General features: G+C 39.6%; 1 protein-coding gene across 3 annotated transcripts in view; it reads right to left on the bottom strand.

The window, feature by feature from the left end:
- Positions 1-9,916, bottom strand: part of LNX1 (ligand of numb-protein X 1, E3 ubiquitin protein ligase) — a 187,981-nt gene that overhangs the window by 145,852 nt on the left and 32,213 nt on the right. The window contains exon 1 of one of the 3 annotated variants that reach the window (XM_010859697.1): positions 4,280-4,350. The exons of the other annotated variants lie outside the window; for them this stretch is intronic. The gene's annotated coding sequence lies outside the window, so the exon portion shown is untranslated. Of the gene's footprint in view, positions 1-4,279; positions 4,351-9,916 lie in introns of those variants that run through there. 3 annotated transcript variants of the gene reach the window in all.

Raw genomic sequence — 9,916 nt, 5'->3', positions numbered from 1 at the left:
CTGAGTGAACTCCAGGAGTTGGTGATGGACAGGGAGGCCTGGCGTGCTGCAATTCATGGGGTCGCAAAGAGTTGGACACAACTGAGCGACTGAATTGAACTGAACTGAACTGAATAAAGGTAAAATCTTAATAGAAAGGAGAAAAGTAATAAAGTATATAAATAAATTTAAAATCTTATTATATTAAAATTCTATCCACTTGATAAACAATCTAATTTTTTTAAAGGAAAAAAGCAAAATTATAAAAGATCAGAAAGTAGAAAGATCAAATATTAAAATGACCAAGAGTATTACAAGAGAATATAATTTAAAACTTTATGGCAACAAATTTGAAAACTGGAGAAAACATTGGGAAAGAAGAGGAAAAATTATCTATTTTTGCAGATGATATGATTGTAAAGTTAGAAAACCCAAAGGAATCTGGTAAAAATCTCCTAGATTTAAGGAGAGAATTTTGTAAAGTAGACGGATCCAAAAATATGCAAAAAACAAAAATCATTAACTTTTCTCTAGTAATAAAATAGGAATGGAAAAAAACATTCCAAGTTAACCCCTATGGAATACTTAGATACAACAAAAAAAGGAAATAACAAAATCATACTAAAATATGTATGTAAAAGAAATGGACAGACATGCCATATTTTTGGATGAGAAGACTCAATGCCATAAAAATATTCCCTCAAATTGTGTACGTATTTCACTAACACTCACAGCAAGGTGGGTATTTTGGTTTGTTAGGCTTTGGCAATTAAATAAGATGATTTTATCATTTCTAGGAAAAAAAAATGAAATACTGAAGAAAAGGTAGGTAATTTTAGAAAAGTAAGCATGGGGCGGAGACGTCCTCACCAGTTATCAGAACTCTCTAGCAGGCATTGTATTCAGATAGGTACCTTATTTGATCCCAATTTTATTGTATATCTAAAGGTACAAATAGATGAGTAAAATGCACCAGTAAAAATAGAAAGGTAAAGCAAAGCTCTTGCAAGAAGAATCTAGATTATATGTACTACATTGTGCAGGAAAAGTTTCCTGATCCAAACTGAGAAGTCAAATGCTATGAGAGAAGAGGCAGGCATATTTAACTCTGAAATTATAACTTCAAGGCAAAGCTATTGTAAAAATATCATCAACCATGGTAGGTTTGCAGAAATACATATTGTGTAGATAGTTTATTTCACTTGTATAATATACAAATATTTACTGTAATTTGACAAGAGGAATGAGAACAAACAAGTAGGAAAATGGGCATAGCATATGAATGGGTAACTCGTTGAAAAGCAAATCCAATGGCTAAGAAACACGGAAAGATGTTCAAGTTCACCCAAAGTGAGGGGAATGCAAATCAATGATGAGATGACTTCCCTGGTGGCTCAGATGATAAAGCGTCTGTCTACAATGCGGGAGACCTGGGTTCAATCCCTAGGTCAGGAAGACCCCCTGGAGAAGGAAATGGCAATCCACTTCAGTACTATTGCCTGGAAAATCCCATGGACAGAGGAGCCTGGTAGGCTACAGTCCATGGAGTCGCAAAGAGTCGGACATGACTGAGCAACTTCACTTTCACTTATCATTTTGTACCTACCAGATTTTCTAAAACTTAAAAGATCTGAAGCACTTTTTGCTGGCAGGGTTGTAGGAAAGAGATCACTTTCATAGTCAGAATGAGAAATGCTATAGCCTCTTGGGGAAGCGGTACCGCAATACCTACTAACATTTAAAATACACATACTTTACAGGCCAGCAATATTCTTCCTGGGAAACACTCCCAATAGATGTAGTTGCTAGAACCTAAGGATTTATATAAAGTGTTTTTTTGGAAGGGGAGGATTGTTTTAGTTCTTTTTTGCAAATTGTCTCTGAAAGCTACAATGTTTCTGGCAATAGGAGAGTGATTGAATAAACTATAGGGGAGCCCTGTGGTTGAACAACAGGGCTATCAAAAAGAAGGACAGAGTTCTGCTAGTTGACAGGAAGTTTCAGAAAGTATTATTGACTGAATAAAGCACAATGCAGGAAAAATAAGGGTAATATTTTTCTGTTTTTGTCAAACAATTATCAAAAGTGCATGTGTGTGTAGGCATACATTTTATATGACTCTACAGTCATCAGTGAAACTAGGAAAGATACATATTAGATTATTAATATCGGTTATCTGTGTAGGTGGGTGGGTTGGGAATTGATACATACACATGTAAGAGAAGAGGAAGCACCAAGTCTATAAAAAGGAAAACAAGCAAAAAGACCACCCACACAACCACACACCTATGTTTAAACTGATCTCATACATGCATTTGTGAAAATACATGAGTCTGTACTGTTCAGACATAAAGACCTCAGCCAGCCAGTTTGAAGGATTCTGTCTCCCTTAAAACTTCTTCCTTTCTAGGAACATTGGTTGTTCCATTTGTATCCCTGCACCGACACATTCCTCAGGAAAGAATTTCTGCTTCTGGGATTCCCATTCTTAATCCAAAGACTTATGAAATGCACCCCACTCTAGTATTCTTGCCTGGAAAATCCCATGGACAATGGAGCCTGATGGGCTACAGTCCATGGCATCACAAAGAGTCAGACATGACTGAGCAACTAACACACCCGTCTCGGCATAGTGTCTCATCTCAGAAACAGCACTCAGACAGGCTCCAACATCCTTCTGGAAATGCATATCCTTTGGGGTTTCTACTTCTGTTGCTTTTTGTCTGTACTTCCTTCTGTGAAGTGACTCCTAGGTTAACCTTTGTAACTAAAGCAAATACACGATTTGGGGCTACTTCTCTAGGAGTGTCAGACCATGGTTCTCTCCCCACAACAGAGAAGCAGAAGGTGAGGGTTCTGGAAAATGACCAGTTGTTCTTTAGATCATAAGTCCAAGAACTTTAAACATTGTCTAAATTGTGAACTTCTTCAGCATCAAATATGAGGTAAAATACCAGAAGCCAAGAAAACGAACTGGAGCTACTATTAGTCAGCCTACGCTGTTGACTGCCCCCTGGGTGTGTACAGAACGTTTACTAGTTTTACATTCCGTGCTCCCATCTGTCCGCCTCCCTCCGCCTCCTCGTGGTGGAGCAATTTCCTTCACTTCAAAGGAAGCTCCAGGTGCAGGGAGGACCCCAGGCTGTGGCCCCGCCTCCGAATCTGGCTCCTCTTCTTAATGAAACATGTCCTCTCTTCATCTTATCCCAAGTTGACTTCTGGAGCTATTCCTCAATGCATTCATCTGCTTTTGAACTCTCAGAGTGAGGAAGAAGTGTAGTTTTCTTTTTTCCTCAAGTCATTGACCCTAACTTTGTCATGACATTTCAAACTGATGAACTGCAGAAACAGGAGGGATAATTACACATGCCACTGAAGAGAACATGACACAAGTTAAAGAGAAGTGAATGGGCTGTGGGAGGTTAGTCTTAGGCCTTTAACTTTTGGGGTGGTTTGTTATGCAGCAGTTAACTGATGCTGTGTCCAACCCCTTTGCAATATGATATGCTTCTCCCAATGAGAATTAGGGACCATGTCCCCATCCCCGTGAATCAACCTGCCCAGGTCTCAGGATGTTGTGGGAGTTCCAGAGCCTAGGCACTGAGGGGCTTGGCAGCCTCCACTCTTACCCTCCTGGGACCCTGAGATGGCCATGCTGTTAAGAAGCTCAGGCAAGTCTACTGGTGAATGAGAGGCCTTTGGAAGAGAACAGAGGCTCTCACCAATGGGCAGCACCAACTCCCTGATGTGGGAGTCAGGCCATCTCAGGCCTGGAAGCTGAAGGCAGGATCACGAGTGATCTCAGGCAAAATCCAGAGTGGGAGAGCTCAGCCAACTCCCAGAATTATGAGAAATAACAGAGGATTGTTGGTTTAGTCACTGAGTTTGAAGCAGTTTATCGTAACAGCAATAGTGATGAAGATAGACGCTTGGATATTTTAACTGAGTGTCTATCTTTTCTTTCTCTTTTTCTAGTGTTCTGTGTATAATGGGGCTCCTTTTAAATATTTTTCCTTAGAAATGTTGGAAAATACATTCTCTTCATGGATACAAATAACTCCTAAGTACCGTGCATTTAAAAGTTCCTTAGAGACAGAAGGTTCTAAAGGCAGGCAGTACGTCTTACGTGTCTGCTCTTCAGTATCCCATACCCAGAACAGCACCATATGACCCATGGATGGTCAGCTTTTGTTGACAAAATTAAGTGTCTGGTGAGACCCCTGCTGCCGCTTTCATCTCATTTTCTTAGTGTTTGCATGTGTCACTGAACAAATGGTGACTTGCGGGTGATTTGGCTTACCTGGACAGCCCGGCAGATGATCCCTTGTTGCTTCACTTTTCCACACAGAAAGTTCTCACAGTTGCCAGTCTGGAAGAAGTGAGCCCGTCTCCACTTGGTGGAGGAACTGATGTCATTGGACAAGACTGTTCTGACTATGGGCTTCCCTGGGAGCTTAGGTGGTAAAGAATCTGCCTGCAATGCAGGAGACCCAGGTTCAGTCCCTGGTTGAGGAAGATCCCTTGGAGAAGGAAATGGCAATCCACTCCAGTATTCTTGCCTGGGAAATCCTATGGATAGAGGAGCCTGGTGGGCTTATGGTCCATGGGGTCACAAAGGGTTGGACATGACTCTGACTATAGTTACTGGTGGCAGGAGCAGCAGCTAAAGTTTATTGGCACTTATCAATATATCAGTCATCACACTATTCACTTTACATAAATTAGCTAATTGAGTCAATTAGTTCATTATTATTTCCATAAGGCAACTGAGGCACAGATGCACTTATCTGCTCAAGCTAGCACAGTTACATGGTAAAGTCTTAGCTTTCCTGCTTTTAGCAAACATTCTGGCTTTTTGTAGCTAAAATGGTTACAGCAGAAAGGTTTAAACTAAAGAATATTAAACACAGTAATTTATAAAAGTTATCTAACAAGAAATCACCTATAAATGACAATCCCCAAAGTTTTAAGTATCACTGTACTTCTCATTAGTCAAGAACAAGTATTACTGACGGCATTACTGCAGTTGTACACACAAAGTTTTAAAACATATAAACTAATACAAAAAATAGCATTATATGAGAACTTGGCTTTAAGGGTATTTACACTATTTTGAAGTGACCAGCCTTATAAAATGAAATGACCAGAGAATAAGACAAGATACAATTTAAAAAAGAGCAAAGCATTTCTGAGACCTCACCTCTTGTAGGGAAGAATCTGAGTCATATTTCAAAGCTCCCTGTTTCCTTGAAGCAAAACCACAGCTTTCATGTTTGGATGTTACAGCACTAAAAGATGGCTCAATAGGCCAGACTAACCTGTGTTAGCAACTAGAATAATCTCCAGAAAAGAAAATTTACTTTGGGATTTAAGATGATCAAAACTGATTACTTTTCAAGAGGCTTAGAAACCCAAAGCTGTAAACACAGCTGGGGAAATACTTGAATGTGGGTCCATAAAAACTCTAGTGAATAATCCATCCTTCTGCCTCATGACGTGGACACTACACCACATACATGAGCCTATGGGGAAGCAGTAAATATTTTTATACAACCTTGTTTGTGAAGAGAGGAGAAAAATGTATAGACATGCCCACCCACATCTTTGATGTGTGTTAATATCTTTCTTGTTTTATTGAAGTAAAGGCTAAAGGATTACATTCAGCCCAGCAAGTAAACTGTAGCATGGGAATATTATAACCAAACTTATAAAAATTGGATTTATCTTCTCAAAATTTAGAGTGCCAATAGGATTATTTTTATTGGATGAAAAATCACTGTTTTACTATTTTTTGACCAAAAATTAATAGAACTGGGGCCAGTTTTCTCTATATAGGATAATTTGAACCTTTCTGTCCCCAGGAGGATAAACATCTATTAGTATATATTAACAATGAATATCTCTGGTAGTATGATTACGAGTGTTGGCTATTTACTTCTCTTTGATTTTTGTTGTTTTTAAAATTTTTCAAAAGAGCATATATTGTTGTTTTCAAAAGAGCATTTATAATAAAAAATTACAATTTTTAAAAGCAATTAACCTACTTAACTTACTGATAGACATTCCTGCAATATTTAAATAATTTGCTCTTAACTACTTTGCCTACCAAATAAATCCTTGTCTTCAGTTTATTTAAAAGCAATTTTCCCTTTCCAAAGAATTCTTATGATCAATTTTCACCGGTATCTAGAAATTTATATCTAGGCTAAGAAAACTTTGACATAGGACTTGAGCCTTGAAAAAAAATTAACTGTGAAGAGGAAAGAAATTATGCCTTAAAAATTTCTTTTTCAGATGACTTGCTGTGTAGTTCATTAGCAAGAGACACAAAAAGTACTTTCTAAAATAATAATGGTCCAGGACCTTGCTCTTTGAGATAACAAGGCTCTGTTTTTGCAGGTGGCCTTCTACTCAAAGAACAAAAACTGGAAGCATCCATTGAATTGCCCTGTTTACATGTGTTGAGTCATGCTGATGGAACAGAGCTAATCAAGTCCTGGGTACAAAGCCCTTTATGTAAAGGAAAAGGACCAGCTTCAGATTCACTAACCCCAGATGCAAATACTTTCATGTGTCTCGACAAAGCCTCGAACCCAGTGAGGAGGACCTTGGAGGCAGATCAGGCCAATCGAAGGATCATGTGAGCCACAAACGAGAGCCACCTACAGAATTTTAGATTTTCTAGTGGCCACATTTTACAAGGTAAAAACAAACAGGTAAGTTAATTTTACCATTATATTTTATTTAACTAAATGTATCCAAAATAGAATCATTTCAATTTTTAAAAATGTACTTTCAATTGCAGTGTGCATTTCACACTTATAGCACAGCTCACTTTGGACTAGCCACATTTCAAGCGTTCAAGAGCCACATGTAACCAGTGGCTATCTTATGGGACAGTGCCCCTCTAGGATGAAAATGTTTTTCTCACCAAGTAGGATTATAGCGTCTTAAATAATTTTTTATATTGAGATATAATTTACACACTGAAATTCATCATTTTAAGCATACAGTCCAATGCTCTTTATTATTATCACAAGACTGTTTGTTACCACTCTTAATCACCACTAATTCCAGAACATTTTCATCATTCCCCAGAGAATTTCCATGCCATTATCAGCCACTCCCCATTCCCCTCTTTTCCCAGCCCCAACAAAGCCTTCTGTCTCCACGGACTTGCCTCTTTTGGACATTTTATGTAAATGGACTCATTTATACAATATATGTGGCCTTTTGTATCAGACTTCTTTCACTTGGCATAATGTTATCAAAGCTTTATCCATGTTGTAGCATGTATCAGAACTTCACTCCTTTTTAAGGTTGACTGCTCTTCCCTTGTATGGATATATACTACATTTTCTTTAATTACATATTCATCAATAGATGGGACTTTGGGTTCTTTCCACATTTTAGCTACTATGAACAATACTATTATGAACATGTAAAAGTTTTTGTGAGATCATATGTTTTCAATTCTACCTGCTGCTGCTAAGTCACTTCAGTCGTGTCCGACTCTGTGCGACCCCATAGACGGCAGCCCGCCAGGCTCCCCCATCCCTGGGATTCTCCAGGCAAGAACACTGGAATGGGTTGCCATTTCCTTCTCCAATGCATGAAAGAGAAAAGTGAAAGTGAAGTCGCTCAGTCATGTCCGACTCTTAGCGACCCCGTGGACTGCAGCCTACCAGGCTCTTCCATCCATGGGATTTTCCAGGCAAGAGTACTGGAGCGGGGTGCCATCACCTTCTCCGTCAATTCTACCTAGAAATGAAATTTCTGGGCCAAATCATTACACTGTGTTAAACAATTTAAGGAACAGCCAAACTGTTTTCCAAAGTGTTTGAACCATTTTACATTCCCACCAGCAGTGTATGAAGGTTCCAATTTCATCAATGTGTGTTATTATCCACTTTCTTATTATAGGGCTTCCCTGGTAGCTCAGATGGTAAAGAATCCACCTGTAGTGCAGGAGACCCAGTTTGATCCCAGTGTCAGAAGATCCCCTGGAGAAGGGAATGGCTACCCACTCCAGTATTCTTGCCTGGAGAATTCCATGGACAGAGGAGCCTGGTGGGCTACAGTCCATGTGTTGCAAAGAGTCGGACATGACTGAGAGACTAATATTTTCACTTTTTTTTTTATTATAGCCATCATGATGAGTGTGAAGTATAAATCTTTTTAACAAATGTGGGGTTAGCTAATGTTTTACAGATTAAAAATTTGAAAACTGTGCTTACAAAAATGCAACAGGAGCTATTGTATTTCTACAGATTTCAAAGAAGAGGGGTAAAACTCACATTTGCCAAGTTTACTTGTAACGTGAAAGTATTAGTCACTAAGTCATATCCAACTCTTTGTGACCCATGGACTGTAACCCACCAGGCTCCTCTGTCCATGGGGATTCTCCAGGCAAGAATATTGGAGTGGGTTGCCATTCCCTCCTCCAGGGGATCTTCCCGACCCAGGGACTGAACCTGGGTCTCCTGCATTACAGTCAGATTCTTTACCTTCTGAGCCATCAGGGAAGCACATTTTAGCTTTGCTAAGAAGCTGTTTTATTCTCTCTGAGCCATCAGCAAGTGAGGTGAGTTCTTTTAGCAATGACAATTATTATCTGTGATTCCTGAGTGTTTTCTATATATTATATACATATATATTAGCTCAATGAATCCTCACATTGGTCCTAGGGGGTAGGTGCTAGAATTACCATCTTCATTTTATGGATGAGTACTCTGAAGCTTGAAGATGTTAACTAATTGCTCAAGATTCCACGGCTTAGGGGCCATGCTTTTAAGGCAGTAATTTGCTTTATCTCATTTGTTAGTACAACTTGTAGGAAGTAATTCATGATCTCCTCTGGACCAGTGGTTCTCAAAATGTGGTCCCCAGACCAACTGCATCTGCATCACATGTGAGTATGTGAGAAGTACAAACTCTTGGGCTCTAGTCCAGAATTACTGCAGCACAAACTCTGAGGGTGGGATCCAGCAATTTCTGACTTAACAAGCCTTCTGTCATTTTGATGCATGTGAATATTTGAAAATCACTGATCCAGAGCAAGAATGTCATAGGATCACAGTTTATAAATAAACCCCTATGAGTCAGATACAGTGGCAGGAGTTTGATGATTTCTATCTGAGCCTTCAATACTGAAAAAGACATCACTGTCCTTCCAGGGTTTAGAATCAAGTGAATTTGATAGAAGGGTAGCTCAGTGTTACCTTATAGTACAGCTGGTTCTAAATTAAGGTATGCACATGATGCTCCTCCCAGGGAAGAGTGAGAAAGCTTCCTGGGGGAAATACCTTATTGGGCTTCCAATAAACTTAGAAAGCCATCAGTTTGAGGTTATTCAAATATTTTGGTTACTCCTGTTACTTTCAGGAGAGAATCCAAATTCTATAGCATGACTTTTAAAACACTTTACTAACCAGCTCCTACTTCTGTTCCCACCTCATCTCTCCTATAGCCTCTGCTACTCAAAGGGGGCACAGAGCATACTGACATCGCCTGGGAACTCCTTAGCAATGCAGAGTTTCAGAGCTCACTCCTGACTACAGAATCAGAATCTGCATTTGAGCAAGAACCTCAGGTGATTTGCATGTATAATAAAGTTTCAAAAGTACAGCTCTAGCTAGTGGGAAGGACCAAGCCATTCTCCTGCTGCTGCTGAGTCGCTTCAGTCGTGTCTGACTGCACAATCCTATAGATGGCAGCCCACCAGGCTCCCCCGTTCCTGGGATTCTCCAGGGAAGAAAACTGGAGTGGGTTGCTGTTTCCTTCTCCAATGCGTGAAAGTGAAAAGTGAAAGGGAAGTCGTTCAGTCGTGTTTGACTCTTAGCGACCCCATGGACTTCAGCCTACTAGGCTCCTCCGTCCATGAGATTTTCCAGGCAAGAGTACTGGAGTGGGTCACCATTGCCTTCTCCGAAGCCAT

The sequence above is a fragment of the Bison bison genome, unplaced genomic scaffold (assembly GCF_000754665.1).
Source record: "Bison bison bison isolate TAMUID 2011002044 unplaced genomic scaffold, Bison_UMD1.0 scf7180017864458, whole genome shotgun sequence".
NCBI classification, from domain to species: Eukaryota; Metazoa; Chordata; class Mammalia; order Artiodactyla; family Bovidae; genus Bison; species Bison bison.
This window is presented reverse-complemented; position numbering and strand designations above follow the sequence as displayed.